The sequence below is a fragment of the Alexandromys fortis genome, unplaced genomic scaffold (genome assembly GCF_014885135.2).
Source record: "Alexandromys fortis isolate MF-2015 unplaced genomic scaffold, M_Fortis_MF-2015_v1.1 scaffold_94, whole genome shotgun sequence".
NCBI classification, from domain to species: domain Eukaryota; kingdom Metazoa; phylum Chordata; class Mammalia; order Rodentia; family Cricetidae; genus Alexandromys; species Alexandromys fortis.
In genome coordinates this window covers 4,130,227-4,144,654 of record NW_026067979.1, presented here as the reverse complement: position 1 = coordinate 4,144,654, position 14,428 = coordinate 4,130,227, and the positions used below count along the sequence as shown (strand labels likewise).

Below are 14,428 nucleotides of genomic sequence, written 5' to 3'. Positions count from 1 at the left end.
TTACTTCTGTCCTCTTCTAGTTGTGTGTATCATATGTCCCATCACTATGGTGGAACTCAGTAGTGGTAAAACTTCTAGTTGGGCAGCAACTTTATTTCTCCATGTTCAGTGTTGTAAGTGGTGTCTTCAACAATAGGGACTTACCATCAGGTTGTGGAAGGTAACCAGTAATACTGACAATTACCTGTAATGTTTGTGGGTGTGGTCTGTGGGGCCTCTTTGGCCAACAACTCAGCAAGATGCAACTCATCCTGGTACTGGGGATTTTACTTCATATCATATGCCTAGTTTATGCATCGCCTCCTCCATTAAATGGTAACTCCATCTAAATTGCCTCCTCCATTATATTAGTCTAGAAGAAATCCACAGGTTCTCATCCTCTGTGGAAACAAAAGCAGAACCTCTTTTCCAAAGCACAGATCCTTAGACCTATATTTTAAAGTCAAGATACCTTTCTTAGCAGTTCCTAGAATCAAATGTCTCTCTCCAGTCAACACCAAAAGAAAACACAATATATATAATCTAAATTCTCTGTACACATTCCATCTAATCTGACTGTCTGTATTCTTTAAAAACTTACTCTTTTTCTTCCATTCTTTTTGAGGCCTTCAATTCATTCTCCCCATTTCGGAGGGCGATCTCTCAGCGTCTCCCTAGTTCCTAGGTCTCACTTGGGCCTCTACCTGTAGTGCTTGCACTACAGGATGGTATGTGAGCCAGGAACTAGGCTGGAGATTTAAAAACATACACATACACTCAGAGACACGGGTCACCTTTGAAACAAGAGTGCCCCCTTTATTGTGTTCAGGGACAGCTTATATAGTGGCCTGGCCACACCCCAGCTCCAGGGATCTTTCCGCTGCAGGTCCACCAGAAACCACTCCCCTGCTATCATCAGGGTCTCGTGCTCAGAGAAGCTACAGACTGCTCAGAGCAGAGGAAAACAAATTCTGTACAGGAAATTCAGGGTCTGGTGTTCCGCAGTCCCCCACATACCGTGGTGTGATCATGTCAGCTATTTCTATCCTGCTCCCCCCAATATAATTTTCTTCTGCCTGCAGAACCACTCATGACTTTTTAATGCAAGTCTACTCACAGTACATTTTCTTAATTGTGGATTGTCTGGCAGTGTCCTCTGTTCAAGAGTTTTATAACTTGACTCATGAGGGTCACCCTAGGGCCTTATACATATTAATTATTCTTAAATTTATTTATTTATTCATTTATATTTTTTAGCTTCTTTATTTATTAAAAATTTCCACCTCTTCCCATCCTCCCATTTCTCTCCTATTCCTCCCCCTCCCCCCCTCTCTCCAGTCTTTTATCATTTTATACACCAATCCCAGTTCCCACTCCTTCCTCTCTTTCTGCTCCCTCCCACCTCACGCTCCCTCCACCCTCCCATTCACTCCTCAGAGAGGGTAAGGCTTTCCATGGGGAGTCTACATAGTCTAGCACATTACTTTGAGGTGGAACCAAGGCCCTCCCCACTATTTCTAGGCGGAGCAAGGTATCCCTCCAGGGAGAATGAGCTCCAAAAGCCAGTTCAAGCAGTAGGGCTAAATCCTGGTCCCACAGACTGCCCCAACCATACAACTGTCATCCACATTCAGAGGCTCTAGTTTGGTCCTATGCTGGTTCCTTCCCTGTCCGGCTGGAGTTGGTGAGCTCCCATTATCTCAGGTAAACTGTTTCAGTGGGTGTTCCCATCATGCATATTCTTGACTTCTTTGCTCATGTTCTCACTCCTCCCACTCTTCAGCTGGACTTTGGGAGCTCAGCTCAGTGCTCTGCTGAGGATCTCTGCCTCTGTTTTCATCAATCTCTGGATAAAGGTTCTATGATGACATTTAAGGTAGATAACATCTGATTACAGGGGAAGACCTTCTCCTTTATTGCTTCGGGTCTTAGCTGAGGTCATCCCTGTGGATTCCTGGGAATTCTCCTGGTGCCAGGTTGCTTGCTAGCCCCATAATGACCCCCTCAATCAAGGCATCTCTTTCCTTGCTCCCCCTCTCTGTTCTTCTCCCATCTCGACCATCCCATTCCCTCATATTTTCCTCCCCCTCCCCTTCTCCTCCCCTTCTGCCTTCTATCTCCCCCTGCCCTAAGCTTCTAATTTTCTCAGGAGTTCTTGTGTATTTCCTGTTCAAAAGGGGATCCATGTATGTCTCTCTTATGGTTCTCGTTGCTACCTAACTTCTCTGGGTCATGGACTATAGGCTGGTTATCCTTTGCTTTATGTCCAATATCCACTTATGAATGGGTACATACCATGTTTGTCTTTCTGGGTCTCCCCAGAAAAAACTGCACTCAGAATGTTTTTTTCCCTAGTTTTATCCATTTGCATGCAAATTCCAAGATGTCACTGTTTTTAACCACTGTGTAGTACTCCATTGTGTAAATGTACCACGTTTACTTTATCCATTCTTTGGTTGAGGGGCATCTAGGTTGTTTCCAGGTTCTGGCTGTTGTGAATAATTAAGCACTCTATTCAGATGATAACCAGATAGGTCATCTTTCTCTTTTCCTCTGGCCTTCCTTGCCCACCAGTCTAATACTTGCTGCAGTTCTCCATTAAAGTGTGTTTACTTGTCACATATGTGAAGGAATACTGTAGGTTGTACATGCATGAGCTCTTTTATGTGTACATGAGTGTATATATAGCTTATTAGTAATTTATATCTTAAAAGTATTTTATAGTTTTGGATAAAATACTTAAAATTTTCAACCCAGGTTGTCAACTTTCTTTCTAGTTTGAAAGAAGTGAGTTTTAAATTTGTACAAGTACAAAATGAATGATTCCATTAACCAGTAAAAATAAACTAAAAGTTATAACTAAAGAACTAATAATAAGGGAGCTGGAGAGATGGCTCAGTGGTTAAGAGCATTGCCTGCTCTTCCAAAGGTCCTGAGTTCAATTCCCAGCAACCACATGGTGGCTCACAACCATCTGTAAAGAGGTCTGGTGCCCTCTTCTGGCCTTCAGGGATACACACAGACAGAATATTGTATACATAATAAATAAATATTTTAAAAAAAGAACTAATAATAAGAATATATTTTTGCAGCTACATTTTTGGTGCTTTTCCTATTTTTAAGCATTCTTAAATTAGACATGACTACATTATTTATGATGGTTTATAGCACCATCAAATAATGAATTTCCAAGGGTCTACCTGAAACAGCCATATGATCCTAATTTGTTATTGGTCATGTACCTTTTACATAGAAAACATTCAGTGGACTTCTAAACGGACTCTATAGTGCATAGTCAATGTAATGCATCATATCCCAAGCCAAGGAAAAGTGGTTTTTCTATTATGGTTTCAAATTCAGATTCTGTTTTCCCTTGGAAATACATTAACAGAAGGCATTTTGTCTTAAGTGGAAATTTATATTGCTATGGAATGTATGAGATACAGCAGAGGTTTTTTTTTAATCATCCAATATTAATTTAATTATAGATTGCCAAGGAACACTCAGTAGAGTCAATCTATGACCTCAGTAACTATAGCCTCTTAGTTTTCATATGTGATTCTTTATCTTTAATTTTACTTTGAGAAGTTGAAATTTGAGGGTTTTTTTTAGCTAATTATTGATATTTTGGCAATTTGAAGAATTAAGTTCTTTTAGGATTTGTGAAAAATTCTGTTCTTTATTAGAACATGTAATGTATTTTGAAACCTTTTGACTTATATTTTTGCTACAAAATAATTGACTCAGTCAAGTTTAGTAACCATTTATTGATTAGTTAGGCACTGGAGAACCAAATGAATAAGACATGATTTCCTCTTAGGAAATGTGAACAGATAAATTGCAAAGCTCTGTAGCCAATGGCGTGGTGAGAAATGCAGGAAATTTTTGCAGAAGTCTGTCCTAGCCTGCGGTGATCAGGATTGGCTGTTTGGAGGAGGGATGTGTGGAATATATTTAGAGGGAAAAGGGCGGCAATATGCTCAGCATAGAGGGCCGTGGAGAGACCCTGCTCCGTCAACATTGTTGGAGATCCAACTGGAGACCAATAATAGTGGGAAATAAAGGTGGATCATCTTGGACCAAGGGAGGATGCTCAATCTTTTACCTTTTATTTTAGCGTCTTTCAAAATTAAAACAAAACCAACAACTTTAGATTTTGTTACTCACATGGATTTTTACATGAAAGCCAGTCAATAAATTTGATAAGAAGGAGTACAGTGGAGAATTTAAACTCAATAGTTGAATTGAGTTGTGTTCAGTGGGAGCTGATGATTGATTGGGTTGAGTAATAAGGAAGGTTTATTCAAAGGTCCCCTGATTGATTGAGTAGAAAGTGTCTCTATCAATGTGATATTGAATGTACGAGTAGGTTTTACAGGGACAATAAAGTGCTGTTTGCTTGGTTTATGGTGAACCTGAGGTGCCCGTGTGTTGCATATGTTAGGATGTTTGTTGGGAGTCATAGGGCAATGGGATCCACACATTGATGACTCCTTGGTCTATATGTCTTGTTCTTAGTTCCTTGGAAGTAAGGGAGATCATTCATATACAGACTCTTAGAAAGAACAGCTTTAAAAGAACAGGATGGGGAAGGATTAGGGTAGGAGAAATAGAACACATATGAGGGAAGCCAGGAGAATGTGCTGGTCAACAAAGTAGGACTCAAGAGGTGCAAGGCAGAAGAGATCACTATGTTAAGTGCAATCAACGTTAAACCTTCGAAGGACCTAATGCACTTGCTAGCCAAGTCAGAGTATCCTGTCTTCAGACCATCTTCCCAGGAGAAAGTAGACTGTAAAGACTAAAGAGAGACTAGGAAAAGTGGAAACAGGTAGCAGGTGAATTGTATGAGAGGAAATGGAAGGAGCAAGAGAGCCGTTAGATGGAGGTGTAGTTTTGGAGACGGTAGGGAATGTCCTTGGCTGAAGGTGAAGAGCCACCAGAGATGGGGAGCTTCAAGGTGGGAAAGGGAGAATTGACCATTGATAAATGAGGAAATTCAATTTAGGGGCAGAGCATCGGCTTTGTGGAAGAAGGAAACCTTATTTTCTGAAATTGAAAAGATTGAGGAGAGGCTGATGTTTGAATGGGTGTGTCCTGGGGTTAGTGCATGGGACTGAGGACAAAACATTTCTAAAGCTTCTGCGTTTTAAGGGAAGTCCATGGGGGAAGCGAGGACACTGAAGTAGGGAACCGAGAGCGACAGAGGTTCAGGGCAGAGGGTGGAACTAAAAACAAGGAAGCTGGACTGAATGTGCAGTTGTCATGGGCTAGAGTGAAGGCACATAGGGAACAGAGCGTACATTTCCTTAACTGTTGCCAAGTGCAGTCCTGTCACTCAAAGAGATTAAAGAAGAATGATTGGTGTGGTTTAGCATAGCGTCGCAGTTGGATGAGGGAGGTTGAGGCTGGTGTCTTTGAAGGAGTGGTGGAACCCAGTGACATAACACCCCTGTGATGACGATCACCAGACTGCTTCATGTTAAATCACTTGGGATCTGAAATCTCTAAAGGCCACCCAGTTCCTGCCACAGACTTCCTGATTCAGCTTGTACGCAGGTGCAGCGGTGCACTGAGAGTTTTCGGAGGTCCCGGCCATCCTGATGTGCAGCGGTTGTGAAGTGCTGCTCTGAGCGTGAAGAGCAGATGTGGTGGAGTTTTCAACTCTAGGAAATTAGGGCACGAATGTTCAGGGTTTCTCAGGGAGGGGTGGCTGCCTGGTGAGCATGGCCTGTAGTCTCCAGCTGAACCAGTGGGGCAGGCAAGATGACTGAGTCCAGACAGCCAAGGACCTGTGAGACTCTGGCTCTCAATTTTAGGTGATGCAAAAGAGCTTTCCAAGACCTTGCTGTTTCTCTCTGGGTGAAGGGTTCACATTAAGAAACAATGCCATCCAAGAGGCTTTGTGCAGAAACACGACTGGAGAATATGGCTCAAGAATCGGACTTTCAAATGCTTTTTCTAGTGTTCTGTGAAAGAATAGCTTCATATTCCTGTGAACAAACTAGATATTGCATTTGAAGAGCAAGACAGACATAAGTCCATCATTTTTGTTGTAGCGAAACACTAAACATCCCATCTACAGATTCAGTGTATGCTCATATGTAATAAAACCTTTGTGCCATTGCTTGGCATGTCACATGAACAACTTGTAATTGAAATAGCAAATCTCTTGAACCTGTGGCTAAATGCTAACATGGCTGTAAAGAAATACAAAGCTGGTACTGTTTGCAAAATAAGCAATTGTAACCTTAGTCATTTGCTTTTCTACTAAATGATTTTGTGATTATATCCTATGGTCCTTCTTATTTGAAATTGTTCTTTGGCCTGTAAGAAAGTCCCTGAACCACCGATAGCCACAGGCAATAAGTTGAAGATCACTTATCTACATGTATGGTGAATTTTCCTGGAATGACCAGGAAGGGTTTGTGACAATGACTTTTTGAAATTTTAATCTTTTTTTTCCAATATGGAACTCATAGTGGCATATATGGGTGATGTTGCACACCCTAAAATGAACTGTGGATGGAAATATATTATTTGGTCATTACAGGGAGTCAGGATTTTGCAGATCGTTGCCTATTTCTCACATTATTCCTGCACACATGCATACACACTCTTACCCAACAGCCTTCAGGCTTGCTGCAGACAGAGCATCTTGTCCCAGGCAGGTGGCTGGTAGGAGGAAGAGCTGGGAAGGGCAAGACAAAGGCAGGATAAGGGCTTTTGTCAGCATCAATCAGGGTTTAGTATTTACGGTCCAAAAATTCTTGGTTTCTGGTCTCATTTTGTGTGTATTTCTGTAAATGTAGCCCTTGATGTTTCCTGGGACTGAACCACCTTGTGTTAACTCCTCCTCAGCTGCGCGTGAGTCCAGGACTGTCAGCGAGCAGCGCCAAGTCAGGCCGTCAGGGTCCACTGATCTTCCTTGCTCTCTGATCTCTGCTGCTTGTGTTTCTGTCCTAGCCCTAATTCCTTTGTCTGACTTGTGAACAAGTGGGCACGATTGTTTCCATTTCTCTTTCTCTACATCGGGTTGTTAATCTCAGTACCAGTGAGTGAGTGACTGAAAACTGCCCTTGCACTGCCCTGCTGCAGTAGTGGCCTAGACTCTGCCCACTGGGTGCTGCGAGTCCTTTGTTGTGCCAGTTTCTGCACTTGCTGCAGTATCATGTCTAACTAGAGTACAGAATGTTTGTAGGGAGCTGTAGCCACATACTCATTCCGAGTTTAAACAACAAAACAAAGCTGGCACCTCAAACACAATTGGAAAGTTGTGCCTTCCAGTATTTCCAAAATTCACTGCTAGAATTGACTGCACAGTAGCATGTGGAGAGAGGACTCTGTGATCTGCCCAGGTCTCCCTTGACTCGGTGTGAGTAGCCTAGTATTTGAGGGTTCCTTTCCTGACTACACCTCTTCCCTCTCTCGAGTCTCTGCAGAACTAGTATGATTCAGGACAGGTGGGAAATTACATGTGGGTGCAGAAAGAGCGATTTCCCCCTACATTTTCACCTTGGATTTATGGTTCTCCAAAGTGACTGATGAACCTTTAAGCTTAGTTTTGTCTTTAGCTTCAAAATGGGCATAATTGGGTTATAATGAAGTTAAATGTTACAACGTGCTCTAAATATTAACACAATATGTATTTACGACACACTGGTTTAATACTTGATTGTTGATTGATTTCTGCATTTGTTCAGCATATGTTGAGTACATGCTATGAGCTAGGTCCTGAGCTAGAACCAGCTGGAGAGTGCTTTAACCATACCCACGTGGAGCAGGTGCTGCCACTGAGCAGCTCCTATTCTGGCCTGGGAACTAGTGTGCAGTTCATAATGTGAGTCTCGGACTACGTAAGGTGTGTCCCACTGGGAGAGAGTCCCAGGGAGATAGCATAGCAAATGGGATGTCAGTGTGACTAGGAACAGTGGGTGTGGGCCACCATGGCGGTGATGAGAGAAAATAGCAACTACAATTGAAGGCATGAATGGGCAGAACATATATGGTGGTTCTGTTGAACTTGTCCATATTGGATTTCAAGGTCCAAGTTGATGAGGACGACTGACCGGGTCGCTTCCTCTGGAGAACACCAGATCTCATTACAGATGTGGTTGTCGGGAATAGAACTCAGGACCTTTGGGAGAGCAGGCAGTGCTTTTAACTGCTGAGTCATCTCTCCAGCCCAACTAATAGGTTAGAATCTGCTAAATTGTGTATCTAAAATGAGAAATCATGTACTACACTGATCCAGGGTTTTGTGTTCTCCCTTTCATTTTAGTTTAGTTTAGTTCTTACCAAGTCATCCCCCAGAATCTCACCGTGGACCCTTCATTTAAAAACAAACCAAGACTTTTGACAGAAGGGTGTGCTTCCAGCAGGGGGTGTTCAGAGTTTGCAGGCCGCCTAGCTGCCATTCTCTCTACCACAGCCACCCCCTCTGCAATACCCCTGCAGTTAGTTTTACTCTTTTCTTGTGTCTCTTAGACACATTCACTTGATATAAAATACGAGGAGTGTTATCTCCCTTCTCCCGGAGAGGGGACTACTGCTTGTTTCATCTCCTAGCCATTCTCAGCCCTTGAAGTGGGTGGTCATTTCATTATGTGGAAGAAAGTCAGCTGCCCATAGAACAGTCTGTGTTGTTACGGAGAGCTTCTGGTCCTGCTGTTTGGGGCTCTTGGCTCTTTTTTGGCTGGACTTGGAAGTTGATTTCCCATGCTGCTGTTGTAAAGACTCTTTTTCAGTTTCTAATATTTAATAATCATGTAGTAATAGCCTATGATCTCTAGAAGAAATACATTCAAAATATATTTTCTGTGTAAGGCATAATGGATATTTGCATTTAATATTTATAATTACATATTATTTATGTCTTGTTAAATAAGTTGCAGTAAAATATAAGTGCTTTACTCCTTCATATGTTTAATATTTTTTTTACTTTGTGCTTACTTATGTGCTTGTTAACGGAAGCACATGGAAAGAGAAAATGACAGGAACTGTATTACTATATTATCATCCACACCTGATAGAGGGTTATCATCCCATCCTAAAGCAGATTTTTTAAGATAAGTATAGTTTTGTCTATTTCCAGAAGAGATTGGCCTGTGGTATGGCCATGGCCCTGTTGTTTAATTCCAATGTGACTGAATTCTCTGAGGAACTCTTGTTAACCTAAACTAACATGAAGAAACAGTAGTACAACAGCAGAGGGCGCCAAATAGCCATATTGGGCAGACAAATTTTTCTGCTAGTTTTGGGCCTCTAATCCCTTCCCTCTTTCTCCTCCTTCCTTCCTTCTTTTTTTCTTGATACCCAAAATGGTCAATATTGAAGCCACCGCGTGACTATTTTCTAGTAGGTGAGGAGGATTTCCCTCAGCTACTTTATTTTAAAAGTACAATAACATGTGTTTTATTCAGTGTACCTTTTACATTTATTATTATGCATAAGAACTTTAGAAATCCCTTTTAATCACTTTCATCAATAAAATCTCATGTACAAAACAAAAATGCAAATGAATATTTGTTTCTTTTTACTGCCAAAAAGATTTTGATATTAAATCAGTTTTATACTATACATAGGAAGCATAAGTTGTTTAAACCATTCATTATAAATAAGGTACCTATACAAGTATGCATTTTATAAAATAGTAAATTAATATTTGCTAAGTAATTTTTTTTTGTAATCTGTTTTAAAGAGGGGTCTATGCGTATCAGCTAGACCCTCATTTTCTAACCCATCCTTAGGGTCTTTAGTCATTGATTTTAAAGCTAATTCTAATTTGAAAAATATATGACCAACATCTATGGGAACATCCCAGTTGGTAAAGTGACTGCTCTACAAGCATTTGGACCTGCCTGAGTCTGGGTCTCGCACCCATGCACTGCCGGGCACTGGAGAGGTGGCACAGGGTGAGCTGAATTGTTGAGCGCTAAGTACAGGAAACCAAACAGCTCACATCAGCCTCTGGTCCACATGTGCACGTGCATGCACCCATGCAGACACACATACCCAACAACCAGTACCATTCGTACGTGTGCACGCACGCACACACACACACAGACATGTGCAAATCAACATTTCCACCTTGCATTTTATTATGAAGATCAGCTAACATAATACTTGATAGTACAAATCAACTCTATTTTTAGGTAAAACCCATATCATATGGTTTTATAGATTGGATTCAGAAAGAATAATAAATCACAAGACTATTTAAAGATAGCATTGAAAACTGGGTTATTGAACAATGATTTCAAAATAAGTGAGCTTTCAAGTCAGGATCAATGAAGTGAGTGGTGAGAGAGTAAAAATTCTTATAGTCAGTGGGTAAAATGCAATGCACTTAAGATCCTAAACCCTTAAAGACCCTTAAAGCATCTTGGTATTCAGAGACCAGGTGAGCAGATGTTCCAGCAGACCTGATTTCATCTAGAATATATTCATTTATATAAAATGCTGAAGCCTCTTATGTGTGCATGACAATATTATTTCTCTGAGCATTCTGGATTATTAGGTTCTGTTTGTGGGGTCCACCACATCTGACGTGTTTGTACGCTGGGATTCATGCGTGCGTGGAGGAACCCTGAAGCAGTATGATAGTTCTGTTTTCTTTGGGGTTTGCTTGCGATGTCTTTTCTCTAATGCTCTTGCCACAGCTCCACCGTCAGTATGTGCCAGCAGCCCAGTATTTTTGTCACTCTGTGTTTTCTCTTGTATTATATTTTAAGTCACTTTTTCTTTTCATAAGATTTTAAATGGTGCTGGGCATGGTGGCAGATGTGGTTAAAATCCCAGTATTGTGGATGTAGAGGCAGGTGGGTCTCAGTAAATCCCAGGACAGCCAGGGCTACAGAGAGAGAACCTGTCTCAAAACAAAAGAAATCTCATATGGCTAAATATGTGTTTTCTAAAATGAAAAGTGCAATAAACCAGGTACTTAGACTAAGCATAAAGCAAATCTGTGTACTGGCCTGTTATGAGTGTAGATATGCCTATAACTGCATTTCCTAGCAAAGTGGAGATCCAATGATTTTCCTTTTTAGCCATTGTTGGGTGGGTCTTCAACTATTTCTTTAAGGATGACTATTTTGTTTTCTCCAGGCATGTTAACACAGTAGGTCACTCCACAAATGTTTGTTGAGCTGAATTTAATCCTGTTTTTGATAACTTTAAGGTGACTAATTGTGCACCCACATTCCAAGGGTTCTAATAAACGTGAGAGTGGCCGTCCAGGACTTCGTCACCAATCACCTTTGAAATTGTGACTGATGACCCGAATCAAGCAGTCTTGTCCAAGGCCTGTATATTTTATCATTAAGCCAGGAAAGCAAGGGAATTTGCTAGATGTTGTTCCTTTCCTACAGCTCACCTTAGCCCCACATTCTAGAAAATCAGACCTGAGAGTGATGAACTCTGTCATTTCTTTACCTTTAGCAAAAATAACCTCCTCACAACTTTGGTGGGCAGCCACCTTTTGTTGTGACCGATTGTCTAAGTAAGTAGAATTGGTCGTCAGACCTTGTGTTGTGAGAAACCGCTCATCCACTGAAATCATGATGAGTCGTCTTCTCTCCTTCTCCCTTCAACCTCACTGTGTTTTCCTCGGTTATAGTTTGCATTGGTGATGCTGTTTTCTTTATCTTTTGCACTCTTTTTGTATAGATTGCTATTAGGTACTTTTTTTTTTTTTATCACAGGGCACATTTGGTAGCTGAGAGGTTGTAATAAAAAGAATCTTACATAGTTACACACAGTCATGGTACTAATTAGATAACCTTTCTGTTGCGAGCATGTGGCTGACTGCTGGAACACCTTCAGAAGGAGATAGAGACGCCCACAGAGCCGGGGGTGCTGATGGGCACATGTGTGGCTGACATTAGATGAGACGGTTTGAAGTCTGTCTACCTTCTGTTTTCCCTTTTGCCTTTTTTTTTCCCAAGCCTTTCTCATGGGTTCAGTAATTTCTTAGCAAAACTTGTTTGATTTTATGTTGTTTGGCTGATAATAGCCTCTTCTTTCTAAAAGAAAGAAACAGATACTTTAAAAAAAAAAAGTTTTTTATTTATTATGTATACAGTATTCTGCCCGCAGGCCAGAAGAGGGCACTAGATCTTATCACACATGGTTATGAGCTACTATATGATTACTGGGAATTGAACTCAGGACTCTGGAAGAACAGCCAGTGCTCTTAACCCCTGAGCCATCTCTCCAGCCCCCTGTTGCGGATACTTTGTGGAGAGAACATCCGCAGGAGCCTGTGGAGACCTTTCCCCTTTCCCCGATGTTACCCATTCCTTCATACCTATCAACAGAGCTGCATTCCCAGGATTTTTGTCACATCGCCAGTGCTAATAACTAGAATAGTTCCTGAGCTACAGCAACAGCTTAGAATATAGTGCTGCTGTAATTATTAATTATAATTTTCACATCAGTACTATATCGGGCATAATATACATATAAGGTCATACATGATTCACTTGAGTTAGTGCTGGTAAGTCCACTAGGCCTAGTGTGTGATATTACATGTTCACTGTTTCAAAGGAAAACGTGACACAGAGCTGGGAGAAATGAAAGGATCAAGCACCCGTTCTCCATTCTGTCCCATCTCTCACAGCCTTCGGGTTATTGCTCTTTTATCTCAATCATCTGTGTAGTTTCTGCCGCCTCCCACTTTATATTCATGACCCAGCTCTTGTTCCCTTGGCTAACAGGACTGCATCTGGTCATGCGGCTCCCTTCATTGCTGTATGAAGCGGACAGATTCTTACACATTCCTTCTCACGCTGATTCAGGTCTGATGGTCAGGTCCAGGAATCTCTATTTTCCCAACCCACCTGATGAGTCTGCCTTAGTGACGCCTGCTTTGCAAAAGAAAGTTCTGCAGCCTCAGTGTGGTCTTGTTAGCTCTTAGTGAACGGTGGCCTTGGTTCTTCAGCTTGATCACCTATGGTTCTTCAGCACCTGCCCTCTGATTTTCACTGTCACTGTCCCTGTCTACGCTTTTCTTTCTTTCAGCTATGAGTGGTTTTAGCTCAAGTTAGCTCCCTGGTCACCCGAGATGGAATTGGTAATTTCTCAACCATATTCCTTTCATTTTGTATTGACTCTTAAATACAATGACTGTCACATTAGGAATATTCTTTATGTTGCTTACTGTAATATAGAAAAAGTTATATCATCCTTTAAACATTATTCAATTCAGAGACGTTTATATAAAGGAGGCAGTGACAGCATCTGCTTGAATAATTCTTTGGTTAATTTTTGGATGGGAACAACTTGAGATGTTTTATGAATGATGATACAGGAAATGATACAGGAAATGGAGAAGAAGTGGTCCCAGGGTGAACAAGTGCAAAGGACCAAACGTTTGAAATTGTTTCTGGAAAGGACACGTGACTTCATGTCAGTCACAGGGTGGTGATTAGAGATGAAATGAAGGCAGCAGCAACAGTTTACTCTGGAGGATGTTCTGTGCTTTGCAAAGAAGTCTGGATTTTCTTCTCAAATTAGAAAATGCTGTTGAGAATCTCTGCAGCATAGTCAGGAAGGATGAAAATGGAGACAGAAGAGAGACCAGGTGAGGGGGTTTATTACAGGGAGAGTTGTTGAGAAATTTTGTAAGGTTTTTATAATGTTCTTTGTTCATTTGCTAGATTCTCTGGTTGCACAAAATGAGTAAGGCATAGTCTGCCCATGTCTTGAAATTGCCTCTCAGAATTAGGAAGCTATAAGTCACTAAACGTTAACCGTATAAATGTTTCTAAGATATCAAAATATATGATACATGGGGGATGTAAAATGTTAGGGAACTAACTGTACTGTTGGCTCACTTTTTCCTGGGAGGATTGGAGTCCTCTCCTTAACATGAATGAGATACAGTTGACAAGTAGAATATACGTATTCAAGGCATTCACTGTACTGATTTGATGTGCATTTATGTTGTGACTGAAAATTAGGGCCGTGTAGACCATGTAGATGATGATTTAGAGGAAAATAAAGGAAGATTCGTGCAAAAGGAAAATGGAAAGGACTTGTTTGTTAGGAATCACAGATATGGTTCAAGAGCCTGTTTGTTAAAGCTGAAAGGGGGTTTTATAAATGAGCCTTGAATTTGGACTGATGGAGTCTATATCTTATTATTTAGATTTATTTGCTTGTTCTGAAAAAATAGCATGTGTTAATTATGTGTAATTTAAGACATGCAAAATTTGAACAAGATGTTCTATGATTTTTGTTAAAAAATAATTGCTATTTACACTCTGGCATAACATGCATGATTTTATACTTACGCATGCATACATATAAGCATCACGTAAGGGAACTGTAGTCTATACTCTTGTCTCCAGAAGACAATGTTGTCTCCAGAAGACAATGTCAGATACAGAAAAGAGTGAAGGACCTGGCCTGAAGAGTCACCGAGCCTTTACATTGTCAATAGTATTGG

At 41.0% G+C, this 14,428-nt stretch overlaps 1 protein-coding gene across 2 annotated transcripts in view; it reads left to right on the top strand.

Moving 5' to 3' along the window:
• The window catches only part of Wdr7 (WD repeat domain 7), a 266,283-nt gene that overhangs the window by 56,880 nt on the left and 194,975 nt on the right, over window positions 1-14,428 (top strand). The gene's annotated exons all lie outside the window — the stretch shown is intronic.